This window comes from Cydia strobilella, chromosome 6 (genome assembly GCF_947568885.1).
Source record: "Cydia strobilella chromosome 6, ilCydStro3.1, whole genome shotgun sequence".
NCBI lineage: Eukaryota > Metazoa > Arthropoda > Insecta > Lepidoptera > Tortricidae > Cydia > Cydia strobilella.
Window position 1 is genome coordinate 16,793,428 of NC_086046.1, and position 20,714 is coordinate 16,814,141.

Here is a 20,714-nt window from a genome sequence, read left to right on the forward strand (position 1 = left end):
TCATAGCGGTTATCGCTCATAGCGGGAACTACCCGCACAACGTTTTAAAAAACTAAGTAAACTATGAAGGCAAACTACAAGCGGGACAAACACAAAATACCACTTACCACCTTCACCCAACACCACACATACACACACACAAACCCTGATCTGAGCGCAAAATGAAAGAAAATCCAAATTTAATATTTAACCACTTTCAACACGTCAGACCGCGATTGACGCTCGGCCGGAAGTCCTCTGCATCATGTTCACGGGTGACTGAAGATAGCGGGTGGGTGTCAAAGTTGTGTAGACAGCGCTCTGTCTACCCTCATTCTTGCGCGTCGGCTGCGTTCACTTTCAACGTTACCAACGTTATATAACGGTAACGGTATCAACGTTCTATATCCCGGTCAATATAAGTCTAGTGAAACTAACCGTGAATCATTCAAAACTCTAAAGGTACGTATTCAATCTTATACTCGTGTCTCCTAGTTTATCGACTCTCAAAGGTCGCACACCGGCTTTTGCTACACGCGGCGCGCCCCGAACTCTGTTGTTAGGCGGTTGCACATTGTAGACGTTTTTATACGATTTTTCTAATGCGAGCAGGTGATTTAAGTTTAACTTGCAAAACATTGGTATGGTGTAAATTCATAAATGCACAGTACATATTTGATAAATTCGAGTCAAAAATATTTGCACAGGACCAGTATGTTTTCACATTTTTATCGCATTCACATTTAGATATCTTTGACATTCATTGAAGCTTCGAGCCGATCCGAACCCATGCCCATTTCATCTTAAAAAAATATATATTAAAAGAGACTAATCAAGATAAAAAATATCAGAATAAATTGTTAACTTTACAACTAGGGAACAAATCCAACTATTTTTATGGAATATTTTGATTTGTTTTTCTCCACTAGTGGTCTAGTGGTCAGGACGTTAGCCGCGTAAGCTCAAGACGCGGGTTCGATTCCCGCCTCGGCCACCGGTGGACTTGGTCACTTTTTCTTTAGTGTATGATATCTATTTCAGTTAACAAGTTAACACTTTAATCATAGACAAAAAACTTTAATATACAAAATTTTGTGATGTGCTAAAAGTGAAATGTAACGATCTTTGAAATGAGTTCTAGACAGTTTTTTTATCCCCCAACTATGTTTTAAATTTGTATTCAATGTGCGACCAGCCTTACGAATGAACGAGAAAGGGATACCTTATGTTTTCAGCGGGCTATGAACCCGTCTCCTTTACGTAACCTTAACTCCAGTGAGATTCATTAACAATGTTACTTAAATTTAGTTCTACATTACATTATATTTTGGAATTGTGTTCATTATGTTGGACTAAAAGTTTAACATGCCAGATATGACACAAGTTTCGTAATTAAACTCGTGTTTGGAACGGTAGTTATGGTTTTGGTTATCACGGTCCCTAATAAGTTTTAAGTTAATTAACATCTAGACCGTATATGCATAATTTTTTAAATCTTATTAAAATTTCATTTTACACATTATTATATTACTTAGGGTAGACCGAGGCGAATCGGATCAACATGGGAAATCCGATGATATTCGAAATATTGCATTGATATGACCACATTAAAATGACACCGTACGTCTCTCCTGCGTTGCTTGGTCATAAGAAATATTTTAAATATCAAGAGATTTTCAGTGTGATCAAATTTACCCTGTGGTCCGGTTCGCCTCGGTCTACCCTACGCATAATTAGTGTTATTTTCATGAAGCGAAACCTGCACTAAGTAAACCACATCTAAACTGTAATCTTAACCAGATCACTTTGGGTTTTCGGCACGTGTTTGCTATTCACTAACGTTTCTGCCACCGCTGTCAATAGTTCTATTAGATATGTCATCGCCATAAATTAATGTGGAATTTGACATTTCATTACACCTACATCAAATACTGACTTTGCCAACAATCAGTAATCAATAACATCAAAGATCTAAAAGGAAATATTTACCTCAAGTAGCCGTGGCTTTCTAATACGATCCATTATTATAAGCTACATTTATATTTATACCACTCAACAATATCATTGTAAAATCAATCAAGTTCTCAAATGCTTAAAGTTCATATTTCATTAACCATGTAAGCGGTGGATATGACGTCGGTTAAGACCTCATTCAGCGTAAACGTCTCAGAACGGCGTGAGTTATGACAAGCCACTGAAGGTGAATTATTTATCCAAGTATGTAAAACCTCGGGAATTTTGCCTCGTGTTAAATACCCTTGATAATGCCGTTCCGACGACACATGAAGGCTTAATTTAAAGTTACTATGGTTGGCAAATAATTTTCAAACGATGAAATTCTATGCACATGATTTTTCTTTTCTTTATTTACGATGTTTATTGTTATTGTCAAGTAAGTTCTTTTTTGTATTGACGTAACAAACATTTTATAAGTATATTGTGTTATTTTGTATTGCAATAGAACCTATAGTTAACGCTATCTCTACTGAGCTCGTTCACTTACGTACTAACAATGGCATTCTGTTAAACAAAAGCCATTATTTCTTTTGTGTGAGCGCGTGCTGGCCTTTGTGCCTGAGGCTCACACACAATGGCCACGCGCCCAATCACAAAGGCCACGCGCTCATACAAAAGAAATAATGGCTTTTGTGTAACAGAATGCCATTGTTAGTACAGGTAAGTGAACGAGCTCAGTAGAGATAGCGTTAACTATATGTATTATATTACGCGATGTATTACACCTAAATACATATTATACGTCTGAATTTACTAGCCCAAAGCCTATGCTTTCAAGGTTTTTTCACATTACACCTCGAAAGATAATAAATGAATATTCACGCAACATAAACTTTCAAAACCATTTTATTATTCTTTAATTTTCACTTCATTAATAGATTTTCTTCGGTACTAAGCAAATGAGAAAATGTTTGAAAATTTTTAAACGTTACTAAAATTCCTTTGATATTTTGTTTGTTCAAAGAAATAAGTCGTCTCGCGGCGTCTCGTATTAAGAGTCCCCGGGAAGCTCGGCCGCGTTTCACCTTCCCATACAAACGGAGTTTCGTTCTCATTTTAAAACTACGTGTTGGATTGTAACAAAACTTTGCACATATAATGACATGAGATACTATGCCTGTAATTAGTTTATATAGCTCTAGTATATAAAACAAACGAATTAGAGCAAAAACAAGTTTTGTATGAAAAAAATAAATTCGCTTTATGTCGCGAATAACGCGAATCGGCTAATAGCTGCCAACGTCATGGAGTAGATGGCGCTCGTAGTCACGTTTAAGTAAAATAACCGCTTTTAGGTTGTTGTGATTTTTGAGGGTAAGACAAGAGGGTATTACGCGCGAACGACAGTAAGAAAAGGAGGTTGTGTGCGAACAAAGCTACGGGAAGAGTGATATTTGCTGTAGGATCTATTCAAGAACTTTCTTATGGTGTTATTAGAATAATGAGGTGTCTCTTGTAGATTGTGACTAACATTCATTGTGATATCAGTATTCAGAGTGTCAACAGTGATCCGAGGGAATTGTTCATGGCTAATGTAAGCGAAGTTCAATCATAATTATACAAAGGGTTTCGTCCCAAGATATTAGTAATTTAGAATTATAGAACACATTGTAGTTACGAGAAAGTGTAACCACTCATCATATGAACTTAAGGTAAACTTAGTGTGCGGAAAGGGCTCGCTATAAGGGGAGGTTGGAGGCGACTATGAAGCCCAAGTAACCAGATGGATAATCAGGTGTAACTCATGTTATACTTAGGTAACAAAGTAGGACATCAGCAATGAATTATCGTCATCTCACTAACGTCCAGGCCTCGTATAGGTATGTAGTATGTTTACATATCGTTTATCCAGTATCAGTAAAGGCATCAGCTCATTCAGTAAAGGTATCAGCTCATTCGATAGGTTAATAAGTATAGTGAGCTTGACGACACTTTATGACAAACAAGTGTTTAATTTGTAACGTTTTGCTGAAGATGTTTAATTAAAAAAAGAGCTATTATTTACAAAATAGAGTAAGAAACACATAGGTACATTACTTATTAAGAGTTCTTTTTATATAAGAAATAAGAAAAATAGATATGAACTTGTTTGGTATCTTTTCAATAAAATTTTATGAGGAACGAAATAGAGTTTGGATAAAGCTATACAACGAAGTTTTGAGATTGTCAGACCAATTTCTCGGCATGGGGATTCTGGTAATTGTATCGACAATTCTTGCAATGGCTTTCTATGTTAAATTCTTTCTACTTAACAATAACCTAAAAGTTTATATGTATACTAATAATATATTCCGTGTCTCTCAAATATACTAAATATAATTACATGTGTACAGGACAACCAGTCGCGTAGCATCTGGTATTATTTATATACAGAAGGGTAACGCATGATATTGAAAACTATAACTATCATTTTAAGTTTCTGATTAGTGATTACGCTATCAGCAAGGTCAGTGCAGTAGGCACCATTAATTAAAGAAACCTTATATAGTAACATAATTATTTACTGCTGAAACCGAAATAAAACAGTCGACGTAGTTTAAGTCCTAAATATATACGCCGGCCGGTTTTCATTACATATTTCAAGGGTTTAAAATGCAATAACGGCTGACGGTTTTATAGGCACATAAACATAAAAAGGAGAATCCAGTTCTTGCTTAGGTTTTTATTTACTGCGCTTTGAAATTAGACCGAGGTTAAGTAGTCCGAAGTAAGATAGGTATTCCCGCAAACTTCGTAGGGAACAAGTCAATAATCACTTGCTGGATCAGCAATTTATGGAGAATTGTCAATGACTCTTCTTGTCTGTGTAAATCCGTACGTAAGTGTGACAGGAAGGCAACAAGTCGAACGTGAATCACGGTAGGCCCTCGGGGGCTATGTTTCGTCTCATTCTACAAAAGTTTGGGCTATAGTTCCAAAAGTAGATTTTACTAAAATTTATTGGAAAAATTGTCGGTGAGTCATAACATAACACACTTTTAGTCAAATAAATAAACTATCTACTGAAAAACATTTTTTTTTCAACTTCGTCGTATCTATATTTTTATAAGCAATAACATTCAAACAAAAGATACATTTCGGTTTGCTTCCGCTGTCTATGACTTTGTGACGGGACCGCAATGAATTGTTTCCAGAATATCTGGCGGTTTAATATCGGGCTGTTTAAAAAAGAAAGCCCCCGTAAAGGCATTCGTTTCATTTTGCGCATATTTGGAATACCTTTCATTGGTGTTTCGCAGGTGAGATTACGTTTCGAAAGGTATATTTCATGAATATATTAAGCGGGGCAGTTGAATTTTAAGGAATTTATTTTTATATAGTAATTAAAAACGTGATTTATGTCCGGGTAAATTTACTGTACCTAAACATAATTATAACCTATTTCCTGTACAGTCATCAAAAATTGTGGTCACTTTCTTGTATCACACTTCACCTAACATTGGCAACTAGATAATCATCACAATCACATTGTTTTTGTAAGAATTTACATGTAACTTTCACATCATGTCAATCAGTTTAATGTGTATCATAAAATGCTTTATTTTTATGTCGATCACAGTAACTGTCGTCCGAAGTAACTCCCATCCGAAAAGAAGTCCGAAGTAAGAAAAATAATTGCCTCACAATAAAGCCAAAGTAATTGGCCTTTATTGTGAGGCATAAATAAACACATAAGTAGGTATATAGCAACTCGTGAGATAAACCACAATATAAGCAACATGCACAGAATTACAAGTACCTCCCCACCGTTGTTTGCCTACACACGTTTGATTAAGCATCTGACTTCAGAGCCAACATTGATCAACTTGAAGGATGTTTTGACATTGAGAGCACATTGCGCAATCGAGGGTTGGAACAGTATTATGAGCCCCGTTTGCGTCACTTGCTTTGCTTATTAGTACCTACTTTGTTCTTTTTCGGAAAGACCTCAAAATAAATTTTATTTTGCCATCTCCGTTACTAAAAAAACGACAAGAAAATAACTACAGCCACAAGTCGAAAGATCCGGTTATTTTACCTACTTATACTCGTAAATACAACGCAACATCGGCATCGGTTGGGTCGGCAACGCGCATGTAACTCCTCTGGAGTTGCAGGCGTACATAGGCTACGGAGACTGCTTAACATCAGGCGGGCCGTATGCTTGTTTGCCACCGACGTAGTATTAAAAAAAAATGCAACTTGCAAAAAATATTCCAGACATTCTGTTCAATTTTATCAAGGGATTAAAGTAACCTTTGCGAAAGCTGATCTCGCACAAAAAAATTGTCCTAAAAACACGAGTAATCCAAACGCGACTGATATTAATGGAGCGAGTCTCACATTTTCATTTTTACATTTTTTTTCAGAAACTCTTATCGCGGTCAATTTCCATTATTGCAAAACAGCCTTTGCTGCGTACAACATACGCTTAATATTTCTATAAAGCATAAGAGTTAGATATGCCGTTAAGTAAAACAGCCTATTTCCCTGCGGTACTCGAAGTGTTCCGCATGAATTCACCGCTCACGTAACGCAGGTCGGTCAACATCACATCAGCAGTATTTTGAAAGAGATACATTATACCGTTTTGATCCATTATTAATTGAATGATCTTTTTAATGTATAAAATTAACTGTTACCGCAGTACATTGAAATAAACATGATTGAGTAGTCCATTGTGGAGGTCCATTCATTTCATTGGTATTATAGGTAAATAATCGATGTAACTATGAAAATCATGATAAAATAAAAAAGAACATTGGAATATTGTTTTAAAATAGGTATATTTTGTGTTTTAACAACACAAACCATGCAGATGATGTTATCTATAAGTTTTGTCTAGATACCGATATTCTATACAAGGAGTTCGGGTTTAAGCTTATAATTTATAAATGTAGCTTGAAACTTACTTGATTAAAGTTATAAAAGTCATGTGATACACACACATACACTCAAACAATACCTCATTCATGCATCATTTCATCGTCATCATCATTTATGCATAACATACCACAATAAACAAGTAACAACCGACATGTGCACATAACACCCTCTGTAATAATAATACATCATACAAAACTGTATGAGCAAAATTTTAGCTTCAAAAGACTCCACAAAAGCATGATTACGCGGAAACTCATTGTGGAATTACATACGTAATTCTGTTTGAAACCATGACGTCATGAATACTGAGATGGCAGCCACGCTAATCTAAATAAAGCGACCAAGATTGCAATGCGATGAGAAAATGTTTTGAACTGTTGACTTGTTTACTCAGGTAGAGGTGGTGGGGTTTTCAGTTATGGATCGAATTAATTCTGTAATAGAAATAGCTGTTTAGCTTGATCACATCTTATTGCTAAGTACACGTCCCACGTCCATACTAATTTACAGAACTTTGCATGCAGGGGAGTGCCTTTTCTCTGCAGCTGACCAATCTTTTCTTCTTTTCCCTAGGATTGACTGATGCCTTTAAGTTCGCCTTTTGTACATTTTTTTTGTGCAATAATTTACGAAAGAAAAAAAAACTATGAAAATGTATCAGTGCTTCAAGTTCTCGATTAAATTCGCCGGCAATATGCGTATGTATATTAATAGAAAAATTATTGACGATAAATTACGTGAAGCCCAGTTGCGTCAAGGTATTGTTATTCCTTATATTTACTGATGTTGTTACATAACAATGTTGCTGGAATTTAATACAAAATATACCAACGCCGTTACATGTAAACTTATTATTAATCTTAAAGACAACCGGATCTCACAAAGCGGTCTACAAGTTATACTTAACTTAGTTGTTGATGTTGTAGCCATCGGATCAAATGCAGTAGAAGCAATCGAAGTTACGACCCATTTAATTTAACTAGGCAACTGGGTATCTTCACAAATGTGTTGGCACTAACTTATTCTTAACTTTCAGGCTGACCTAATTTCTGATAGTCGGTAGACCCGATCTTCGAATTAGAAGGCTACGCTTCGAACTTAAAAGATCATTGTAAGTTGAGAGGGGAAGAAACTTGGAATTCCGGTCTTTGATGTTGGTATCGACTTACAAAGGTGACCCACTCGATTTAAGGGTATTAAAGATGATTCAATAAGGATAAATAAAATTTAAACATCTCTTTTTTTGTTTTATACTCTTATGCTTTATTATATTATGTGCCAAATAACTGATTCAAACAAACTAATAGAAAAAAGTATAACAAAAATCATTAAAAGCATCTCCGAAGTAGAATTATTGATTGATTAGGATAAATAAAGAATAAGAATCACAAAAAAAGTATTTAGATGAGGATCGTCACTAACGAACTATATTTCTCAGAGCTCAGGTGAAGACAGCACTTACAACAGTGTGCGATCTCGGTCAAAATCCCAACATCCCTGAAGTGTGCTTGCTGATTATTGGTATTTAGGCCCGAACTTCGGGAAGGAAACGTTAAGGGTCTATCGTAAAGTAAACCCGCAGGAGTAGGTTGCCGAATTAAGCTTATGTGCTCTCAAGCAGCTAAAAACGGTTTCAAATACTATAGGATATTTTGCCATCATTATATGTTATTTCTTTTTTACCGAATACATTTATTATCATATATTTTTATTCCAACTGACAACATAATATGATTATAATAATTATGGTTGTCTAGAAGAGATCGCTTACAGCGATAATACCGCCTGTTTCTAACTTTATTTTGATTGTAAATCTGTTTTTAAAATTGTTTTATTTTGTGGTGCATAAAGAATATTTACTTACGTATTATGAATTTATTTATTTAAATTAGAGTAAAATAATAGTATAATAAATAAATAATTTGACGACCGGTCTGGCCTAGGGTAGTGACCCTGTGAAGCCGATGGTCCAGGGTTCGAAAATCCAGGCAAGGGCATTTATATGTGTGATTTGTTCCTGAGTCATGGGTGTTTTCTATGTATTTAAGTATTTATATACTATATACGTCGTTGTCTGAGTACCCATAACACAAGCCTCCTTGGGCTTACCGTGGGACTTAGTCAATCTGTGTAAGAGTGTCCTATAATATTTATTTATTTGTTATTTATTTATAACCGCGACCATCACACGACCACAGGGCTCGTGGAAGAAAACCAAGGTGCATTCCTACGAAGGAATACATTTGTTTACATTACGTACCCGCCCTACATGTCTCGCGCGTTTTATTTCGAATGTAATATTTGCCTTCAAATTTCATGATATTTGCCTCTGCGTACTTGGCGTTGTTTTAATACTAGCACTGGTGTTAATAACGTGGCGTGTGCTTATATTTAAATTTTCTTCGTTTTATGTGGCCATTGTTTTGTTCTATAATTATATATGGTTGCTGGTTCACATTATCCCTTTAAACAAAATTCTAATAATGATGCTATTGATGTGTGTATATAGTTTTTAGTCAACACCAATTTTAGTTGCAATTTAAGGAAAAACAATTGATTAAAGAGGCAGACAAGAGGCGGTCTCGTGCGATCTTTTACAGAGCTATGGGTTTAAGTATACCTATTTAGAATACTAACTTTGTGATTAGGCCAGTTTATTTGCTTATTACTTTACCACAGTGCATATTTACTGATGAGCTGTCTGAACTCGGTATTGCAACCATTCAAGCATTGTGGTATCCTAAGCCTGCAAATGCTTGCCGCTAATCAGCATTCCTATTCATAGATGAAGCTATGCATGCTAATATCAGCTGAGCGTCGCTGGTTCGGAGAGTAAAGGATTTAGAGATTGTAATTTAGTCACATCTTTGTCATACTAACGAAGGCAAAATTTCATGCGTTGTATGTATGTGTACAAGTAATATAATCAGAGCCCGGAATTTTCGCGGCAAAACAAAAGACTGTGGCAATCTCGCTAGAGTTAGAAACATTTTTTTATCGATATTGATAGTTGTGTAATAGAAGAAAAAGACGGTCAACCAAATAAAAACAATATTTCAAAATTAAGAAATTGTGAGGTTTATATAACATTATACACAAACAGATACAATTATCTATATATTTTATATAAACGTAAAAGTCCTGACTGACTGACTGACTCACTTAAATCAACGCCCAGCCCAAACCGTTGGATCTAGAGAGCTGAATTTTTCACAATAGATAGTTTTTATAACGTTAGTATCCACTAAGAAGGGGTTTTTCAAAATTCATCCCCTAAGGGGGTTAAAAAGGGGATGAAAGTTTGTATGGGGTTTAAGTTTTATTTTAAGCTAGCAATTTGAAACTTGGTAAAAAGATATATTATTAGAGTACAAGGAAATCAATTTCAGCGTTTTTGAAAATTCATCCCCTAAGGTGGTGAAAAAGGGGTTGAAAGTTTGTATGGAGACCAAAAATTTTATCAAGTGCGGGACTTGAAGCTTTGTGTATGAGCATATTATTAGAATACAGGAAAATAAATTTTAGCGTTTTTGAAAAGTTTGTATTAATAGTTTGCATCGGGAGCGAACCTTTTTTTAAAATAAGTAGTGGAATTAAACATCTTCTAAGAGGGTTGAGAGGGATTATATCGAGAACATTTTTTTTCAGTTAGGAGCTTGAAACTTCGTAGTTTGTGAAAGACAAATTTCATGCGTTGTATAATCTTTTGCTGCATAATGTTCTATGCTCATGTAAAATATATAACCTCCAACATACAAATCCACGCGTACGAAGTCGCGGGCAACAGCTAGGTATACATAAATGTCTTTATACGAAACTGTTTACTCCCAGAGAAGTTTGAGAAATTAATGATAACATATGATTGTTTACTCCTATCACTGTCACAACCCAAATATAATGTCGAAGAAGAATATGCATCTGTTTCTATATAATTTCATGAACCCTTACGTAAATATTCTTATTATTATTTTTTATTGGTGGGATTTTTTTTTCTTCCATTATCGATATCGATAGAAAAGTGTTTCTAATTCTAGTAAGATTGCGACAGTCTTTTGTTTTGCCGCGAAAATTCCGGGCTCTGGACTAATATTATAATACTAGAGTTTTAGCCTCATATTTTCGTCGTTTCATATAACTGTTTAAAACTGGATATTATATTTCATTTCATTTATTTTTACTCACTAACAATATACATTGTATTTGAATGTCATTCTATTTTACAATCTTAATAACCATTAAATATAAAATTAATTATGAAAATAATATTTACAATACAAAAATATTACACTAATAAAAATATATTTTTTATTCATACCTAATTAAATATACGTGATAACACTTGCAACAAGTACGATAATATAAATACGTGACTAAAGGTGGTACTCCACCTGTCAAATTTCTTTGTCCAATGTGTAGGTATTTGCGTCTCACATTTTTCTTAGCCTTTGGGTACCCTAAAAAGCAGCAAATTAAAAAAAATTAGGCGCGAAGGGTTATCAACCCAAACAAAATTAGAATTTCGAGAATTCTTCTACTGACAAACTTGATTGACCGGCTATAACAACTGCAATATAGAACGTAACTAGAAGAACGGATTCTTGCTCACCCAACGAATGTGACATGAAAGCGTTCTGGGCCAGTCCGCGGCAGATGTCAGCGCGGATGACATTTCCGCGCCCGTCACGCGCGCTGACAAGTTTCCAATAAGTCGTCTCTTATGATGGGCCTAGAATGTATATAAACGATAAATTGGGAAATTGTATTGATACGTTGAATCTTGAACGATTTTACATGTATAGATTTAGATTTAGGTATTTATTTATTTATTTAATCTTTATTGCACAAAAGAAAATACAATCGTACAAAAGGCGGACTTAATGCTATGAGGCATTCTCTACCAGTCAACCTTCGGGCAAAGCAGATAATTTGTAGGCGGTGCAACATAGTGATTACATATATACAAGTATAGTTATTCTCATAATATAATTAAAATTACTCGGGGCTCGAATACGTCTCCCGAGCACTTTGATTATTCAATCTTAGTCTGGCAATTTTACCGGTAAATCGAAATGTGAAGAAAGGTAAAAATATGTAAATGTGTTACGTACAGAATACAATCTCTATTGTCGAGATGCTCTATAATTTCCTCTGGGAGTCTGTGAGGCCGGCCTCTATGGGCTAGGTGTTGATGTAGAAATTGCTCTTCACGCTGATTTGAAGTTAAATAAATAAAAATGTTTGTTTTCTTTGCATTGGAAGTGTTTTTTTGAAATGTAGACTAATTTTATAATTTTTATTTTATCCACTGGCTAAAAAGTCATCACTAATAAAGATAAATACGCAAGCTTAGAATAAATTTAAAAATGGAAAAAATACTGCCTTGGGTGAGACTTGAACTCACGGCCTCTGGATCGATCTCCAGCGCTCTATCAACTAAGCCACCAAGATCTCATCCATAGCCAGCGAATCTTTCCACCATATGGGTCTAGGGCTCAGTTGGCAGAGCGCTGGAGTATCGATCCAGAGGCCGTGAGTTCAAGTCTCACCCAAGGCAGCAATTTTTCCACTTTTAAATTTATTCTAAGCTTAATAGCATCGTTCGCAGACGTTTCTGCTTGTTAAAAATTAAAATAAATCCGCAAGTCGATAAGGAAAGAAAGACGTTTTTTTTTATAGAAGCGTTCATATATTTATGATACCCATGAACTGGCATCTTCCATTTACATATATATATTTTTAGAAATAAAAGAAAATTTTCACGAAACAAAAAGAAGCACGTTTTTCTAGTCAAAGCTAACTAGTTCCTAAATTTTTTGATAACAACTAGATTATTTAAGCGTCTTCTTTTATTCAAAACTAACTGCCTCGGAACTTTTTTACAGTCTACCCCTACTTAATATTATAAGCGCCACTTGCACCATCCCACTAACCCGGGGTTAACCCGTTAAACCGTTAACCCAGTGTCAAAGTGTACTGGTAATCATGGTAGCTCCAGGTTTAACCGGTAACTCCGGGTTAGTGGGATGGTGCAAGTGGCGCTTAATGTGATAACTCTGTCTGTCTGTCACCTCTTAAAACCGCTGAACCGATGTAAATAAAATTCGGTATGGCGATAGTTTTGAGGCCCGGGTAAGGACATAGGGTAGTTTTTATCAATTATCATTCCACGCAAACGAAGTCGCGGGCAGAAGCTAATAAACGTATGATCACGAATTGCAAATGCTAAAAAGTATCTACACCTCCAATTTCCTTCAACTGCCCACTTAGTTACAAAGTCCCAGAAATAGTGCGATCTCGTTCACTTCCTCGTGTGTCGTTGTAATTTCCATCTGGCCTGGCGTCGAATTAGCATCCAATTTGCTTAAATGCCGTTAATACGAGCCTAACGCGTTAAATTCAACTCGTTATGCCACTTTACTCTTTACATTTTATTCAGCGGGATTATTTCTGTTAGAGCTCTTTCCCACTGACGTCCAGTTTTTTGCGGGTACGGTTTTCTGCAGGATCCCGTTTTAGTGGTATACGTGCTAATATAGTCACGTTCACACGAGAATTCTATTTGCTGGACACTGCACGCATACTATTGAAAACGGGATCATGCAGAAAACCGTACCCGCAAGAAAGTGGAGGTGGTGGTGGTGGAGGAAAGAGCTCTTAAGGGGCCCACTGACTATCAGTCCGTCGGAAGATATCGGCCTGTTAGTTAGAACAAAATTTTGAGAGTTCCGAACAACTGACAGTCCGATATCGTCCGGCGGACTGATAGTCAGTAGGCCCCTTTACGCTTCAATCTATTAGGTAGGTAGTACACTCAAATTTCCATTTTGTGAACATTATATTTTTGAAACCAGTAATTTAATTTTGGAAACCTTTGTCTGCATATCTGGTTTAAATTTTTATTGTTCGTAAAACCTAACGAATGCAGTACAATTTTATTTTGTCTTCTTTGTTTTTTTACCCGATTTTTTGGGACAAAACCCGAATTCATTCCGCAATTATATTTCACACACAAATGAACTAGCAATTTTATTGCAGATTTAATTGGTTTTGTTACATTAATTTTGTTAGAAAGGATTTTTTTACCTTCAGTTTTTGCTATTGTATGTGTGTATGTAATATGTACGTATATTCTTTATTGTACATAGAAAAACAAATACGAGAAACACAGTTACAAAGAAAGTTAAATACAACAAAGGTGAACTTATCCCTATATGGGATCTTTTCCAGTCAACCTTTGAGGAAATGAGTAGAAAACAAACAAAAGCAACAATGTACAACCACTAAAAGTAATGAAATATAAATTTTGAATTACAAATATACTTAAATACGAATATAGTAATATGTTACCGTAAAACGGGGTGAATAGACACGATTTTGAACTTCTAGCTCGATTTTCAGAGGGATTATAATATCTTAATTAATAAAGTTAACTTTTTTGTATGAGTCTTAGTTGGTTCTTCAATTTTACATACGTATTTTTAAATTAAAACCGCTTATTTTAGAGAAAATCGAGAAAAACTACCCGATTTCGTCATATCCGTAAAACGGGGTCGATAGACACGTCATATGTGGTGATTAGAAAAAACAGTCAGGGCTGTCACTAACTTCAAATAGGTTTATATTAGGATAAAAGAAAAACAATAAACTGACAAATCACTTTTTTATTAATCAAACATAATTTTAAACTATGACAAACTCATAATACGTATGAGAATTGTATGTAGAAAAAATCAACTTAGCTTACATTTGAAGCGTATTATTTAAGTAAGTACCTAGACCTACCTATTATTTACCACCGTTAATCTTAGGCTTTAACATTTAGATTTTAAACCTTTGCTGTAAAATATTATCCTATTGTTGTAACATTAACCGGAAATAAATATTTTTATTATTATAATTTTTTTATTTTTTTTTATTTAAGGAACAGTTTATATACCTACACGTATATACTCGCATATATTTTACATACATATATACAACACACAATACGACATACCTGACATATCTACATAGAAAAGAAATTATAAAATTGGAGAAAATATGTTTTGGCAACCCTAGCATAAATATTTCCATTCACCCCCATTCGTTACTCTTCACCCCTCAGTGTTGTCTTTTTACCCCATATGACGTGTCTATTGACCCTATATGGCGTGTCTCTTCACCCTGTTGTCGTGTCTATTCACGCTGTTGGGAAGTAAAAACGGTTATGATTTGTTTTTTGCACATTTATCTTTAATTAATAAGGATAATCGGCGTTACCTTTTATTATTTAAATACTAGAAGAACTGGTTTACATAATACACTTTAAATAACACAATAACTAACCTGTATTTCACTGCTACACTAAAGTTCAGACAGGCAATATATGTTACTTCCACAAGGCTTCACTTCAAACTAAAATATTTATTACTTGTGACCAACTTTATGCTTGATCCGTGTTACCAGATTAAAGATTGAATATTCTACTATAATTTTATCTCAAAAGAATTCTCCATGGTAGTGTAGTTTTTAAAATGTTACAACAATGTAAAGGAAAGTACCGAAATTTTCTCTTTTCACCCCGCGATTTCTGATCACCCTGTTCTACGGTAATACATACCTAAATGAATATAAAGTTAATATAAATAAACAAATACTCAATATATAATATAAATAAATGTATACGAAATCTTACTTGAATGCTAAAGGAAATTAAAAAATACCTATCAAATAGAGAGAAACAGAATTATGAGTCGAGAAGCCACAATTTTTAGCTATTGTAATGTAACTCCACTATACACCTTGAACTTATAAATACGGTTTCTTTTTTTGGATATTTCAACCAAAAAGTTAGTTACAGAAAACTTATTGAATGTTCATAAAATTTTTCTAGATTTCGGTAATTATGCTTAAAATGTAGTTAAGTTTAAGGCTTCATATCCTACTCCTATTTCATAGTAATTCATGACTAAATAAGACTAGAATATCCAAAATACTTTCTCTGAACTCAAAAGAAAATGATTATATAAAATAAATTTCATTCAATAATCGTTACAACGTCAACGCAACCTCATACCGACGTCTGGGACTTCACGGTGCTACCGCTAATCTATATTTATATGCTAAACGGTGCAGATGACATGTAAAATGCCGCATTCCCATGGGCAAAGAAAACGGATCACTGCATAAAATCTTTGTACAATGTTACCCATTTTCATTGCTAGTTAGTTTATTTATAGCCCCTTGTCAGATCGAAGGAGTGATAAGTCAGCCGCGATCGGTAGGTATTACGCGAGATGAAAGCACGTGTCAGGTATGGGATCCTTTGAATCTATTTATAGGTGACGTGGCAAGTTATTACGTGACGGTATAGTGACTACTGTACTTGGAGCTTAATATCAAAATCGTTCTGATAGCCTCTGATTGCCTTGTTGCCTATAAAAAGGCGTTACTCATTTAGCACCACCCAGGGGACACGTGCATGGTAGTGGTGGGTACTTCCTGTGGACGCGAGTAACAATTGCCCCCCAAGAATATCAAAATTGTGTAACGGGCGTGTGGTCTACCACTTATGTCCGGCAATTAAGCTTATGGTTGGCAAAGAAGTTTCGCGGCGATTTTCATGTAAATAGTAAACAGAAGTAATAGCCGAGTGTTGGGAATATCATCGTTACACACCTTTGTTACCATAGAAATAAGGATGTGTACCGTTATATTTGGCAACTTTGTATTTGACGCCGACTGTACTATTGACTTTATCTATATAAAATGAAACCTGTGGGAATGTAGTTCGTTAAATATAACATGATAAATTTTATTATGAATTAGAACACGACACTAATCAAATTTGATTAGCCGTAATGTCCCATCAATTACTCAATAATCCAATTGGCATTTGAGACAGTGTTCCGACAACTTAACTAAAGTAACTATTTGTACTCCTTACATTATGTAGAATAAATAAATAAAAAGTAATTTATTGTCGCAGTATATGAAAAAGGTATGCTTTGAAAGCCTTATTAAACTAGTCATATTTATTTGTTAATTAACTGAGCTGAAAAGTTTTGATTGGTGCGAATCGAAGCGGAATGTGATACTTAATACAAAATATTTCCCATTGAGTGACCAAAACCCCATACGTTTTCGAACTCAGAGGAAGATTTTGAGGTCACACGGTGAAATCTACCACATTTTATCGAAATCGGACGAAAAAATTAACAAACAAATAAAAAATCTGCCCAGCATAGACTGAATTCAGCGCGTATGTAAGCCGTAGTAACTAACATGTGCTACGCCGTAGCACCAAATAATGTAATAAAGTATAGAGGGTTATTGTCATAATAAATTTTGTAGTCACATTAAATTAACTGCAATCTATCGACACACGATTAAAACTAAAAATGAAAATGTATAAAAATAACAAAAAAAAAATGTATATACATGTTATGTATAAATATATGGATAAATGATTTTTTATTCTTATTTTTCATTGTTTTTAGAACGCCATATGATTTAGACCCATGTTCTTTCACTGATATGTGTTAAAATTGTTAAATATCAAACGGTGTCGTCAACGCCATCTAGCCTAGTATAGGTCAAAGGTGTGGCGCCATCTATTCGAGAAAGACTTTTTCTTGATTACCGAGGCACTTTATTTCCTTAGACTTTATTTATCTTATACGGAGTTACATATATCTTTGATAATATCTACTATAAGGAGCGTAGCATGATCTACTCTTTGGTACCAAATTCTTTAAAGTATTTAATATCATATTCAAGAATATTTAGGTACATTTATTATTTACTGTCGGAAATGTTAATGATTTTTACTTTGTAAATCAAGAACAATAGCAAAAGTCCACAATCTTGGAAATGGCTTACATAATATATCTACGTGAGAGTATAATTTACTGCCTATACCTTGCGGGATTTGAAATGTCTTCGCATTCCAATTGTATGTACCTAACTCTCACAAAAACCAGTGCAACTGTGACCTCGAGGCTTGTAGTGAATATATGCAACTGGAGATAGCATTATACTGTTTTTGTGCAAAAATGAGAACCCTTCTAGAACCTGAGGCAAGTTAACCCAACTTTCAACAACCGCGATATAAACAATGGAATTTCTCGCTACTTCTGAGACAATTTGCTCATAAAAGTTTGTTGAAAACTCAAAGGGTACACAGAAATTTTCAAAGATTCTGAGACGAATATTGTTTTAATGATTCATTTATTCGGTATAATTGTGAGCTCGGGTCTAGAACAGCGAATAATAATTAAGTTTCAAGTAGTTATTGAGAAATTAAGGGATTCAGAGTTCGTGCAGCAATAGGGAAAAGCGTTCTGTTTATATTATGTTGCAAGTAAATAAACTAAAAACTTTATGTACACATGTGGAGTTGATAGGGAATATTACGCGAAATTGCGTAGGTGGCGCCACTGCCACAATCTGAGGGTCTACGCGAAACAAGCAAATCGAAATTTCGTTATTTAACATCTCGTCACTCATGCATATTCGAGCGATAAAGAGGCAGGCAGCGAAATTTCGGATTCGCGTTTCCCGGTAGGTCCTCTGTAAACAAACCGCCTTGATGCATCAATGTCATATTTTATTATCTCTGAAAACTTATCAAAACCCTATTAAAGGTACAGTACAGTATGTATAAAATACTCTATGGTTTACTAAAGTGGCTAGTGCTGTACTCTGGTGGCAGAACATTGCAGTAATATTCCCTACTTATTTAATTTTTTATTAAAGCCTTTTATAGAATTTTAAAACCTTTTACCTATACAATGTTTTACGTTTGTCATATTACTAGTACAAGCTTCATGAGGCAGTAACACATTTTATTTGAATTACTTTTTTTATTTTATTTGTAACGAAAAAGCCTGATTGCTGATTGTTTGCTCAAATAAAAAAAAAATTCTGCAACGTCAATCTTAAAAATGCAGAAAGGCTGAATAAGAAACCCGTGAGCACACAATTTGTAACAAAATATTCACCGCACCTTGATTAGGCGCCAACTGACGGCTCCCACTCCGAGCTTAAAAGATTTATCTTTGACCAGCCTATTAATGCTCCAATACAAAGAAGAAGCATGAAAGGGTGTCATCGCCGCAGCCCGGAAAGATTGATGACAGTTTCACTCAAATATATCCATTCATATTGAGCTTGCGAATAAAAGTTTGCGCCTCGTAGTTATTGCGGGGATGAGCTGGATTTCCTTAGTTATTGAAAATTATTCCCCATTCATTGCTGTACTTGCGTGTTGGAAATTATCTCCATAGAGCTCTGAGGGTATATGGGGTGGAAAAATGTGATGTTATTTATAATAAGGAAGCATAAAACATGTGCCGGTGATTGAACGTAATCCTGATGAGGGTTGCCAATATTGTACATATTATGTACGAGGAGGTATTATACGTAGGTAAGTTTGCAGCAGATCTAGAATCTGTTGTTGGTCTTCTTAGGACTTGATGATAACAAATGGTTTATGAAATATTTTGTGATATTTTTTTAAACAAATTTCCTTTTTTAATAATATAGTGGAAATCGAATGTAATGCCAGACTATCTACTGGCTCATTACTTTACAGTAACGTAAAAAAAAACAAATCTAATACGAACATTGCCGACGCTAGACTGAGCGTGACAAAAAAGCAATAAAATTACTATATTTGTAACTGCTTTATTAGTTTTATTAGGTTTACTGGTACTCGGTTCAAAGCACGCAGTATAATCATGGGGCCAAATGAATCCATATTGATGAGCTGTTTTGAATTCAAATAGATTGCAGGTGCCTCACGTAGTTAATTCTGGAGCTTGGGGAATAATAAATTCGATGCCAAGGAAATTGGACTGTTCCCATTAATGTGGCTTAATGTAACTTACAGATTGAGAGATTGTGGCAATGATTAAATTTTAGATGGGCACAGACATACGAGTAATATCAATCCCACCAAAAACATTTTCATGTTAAATGTTGCCAAGACGAAACCATAAGGCTCGCACTGTCAAAAAGTTGTCAGAGCTCTTGTAGAGCCAAGCTTCTAACTACAAGCCCTAACTTCACAAACTTTACACCTCTTCTTTGCTTAATAAGTCCACTATTGACATCATATCCCGAGAACTTTGTTTATCTGGTATAATCCAAACCCAAGTTATGAGGGTTCAAAAAAACGAAGCGCTTCGTGAAAGGGTAGGCATTGCCCTTGCGCTTCGCTTTGCTCGTCTTACTGCAAAGTAAATATTTAGGTCAAAAAACTCAGATAAAATTATAAAAGCAATCATTGTTTACAGAAAAAAAGTAAGTAAGTACAACAAATTAAGAGAAATAAAAAAAAAAACTTTAAAGTAGTTTGCCTATTTGATAAACATGAGACACATGAGATTACATGATATGCTCAATGGATTGAAAAATGTTATTTCTCACAAAATAGAGAAAAATCCGACCGACAGCAAATTGAATCAAGTACTCTTGGTTGTTCCCCAAATAAACAAAACGAAATTAAAAGCAAACATGACAGAGAACTACCTTGTTTACTGTACGTTTCTAATCAACCGGCTTTCAGGTTACCTTGGCTTTGTTTACTGCCTGTTTATTGTAAGACTTGTGTGTCGTGGGACTTGGCTGTGTACTTTCTTTGGTCGCACGCTTTAGCTTGATAATCAAAAGTTCAATCCGCGAGCGGTCGCGCTTTATAATCACGGAAGGTCCAATTTATTATTACATCCAGATTTGCAACAATAGGGATGTTGACATGAATCGCGAATATATAAAATATTATGTTTTTACCATAGCAAGGAATATTAGAATGCTGAAAATTATATTTTGTATGTGTAAATAATGCGTAATAAATTAATTAAAAATAATTT

The 20,714-nt window shown here is 34.8% G+C and overlaps 1 protein-coding gene across 1 annotated transcript in view; it reads left to right on the forward strand.

Moving 5' to 3' along the window:
* Positions 1-20,714, forward strand: part of LOC134742446 (uncharacterized) — a 115,243-nt gene that overhangs the window by 8,795 nt on the left and 85,734 nt on the right. The window lies entirely within an intron of this gene.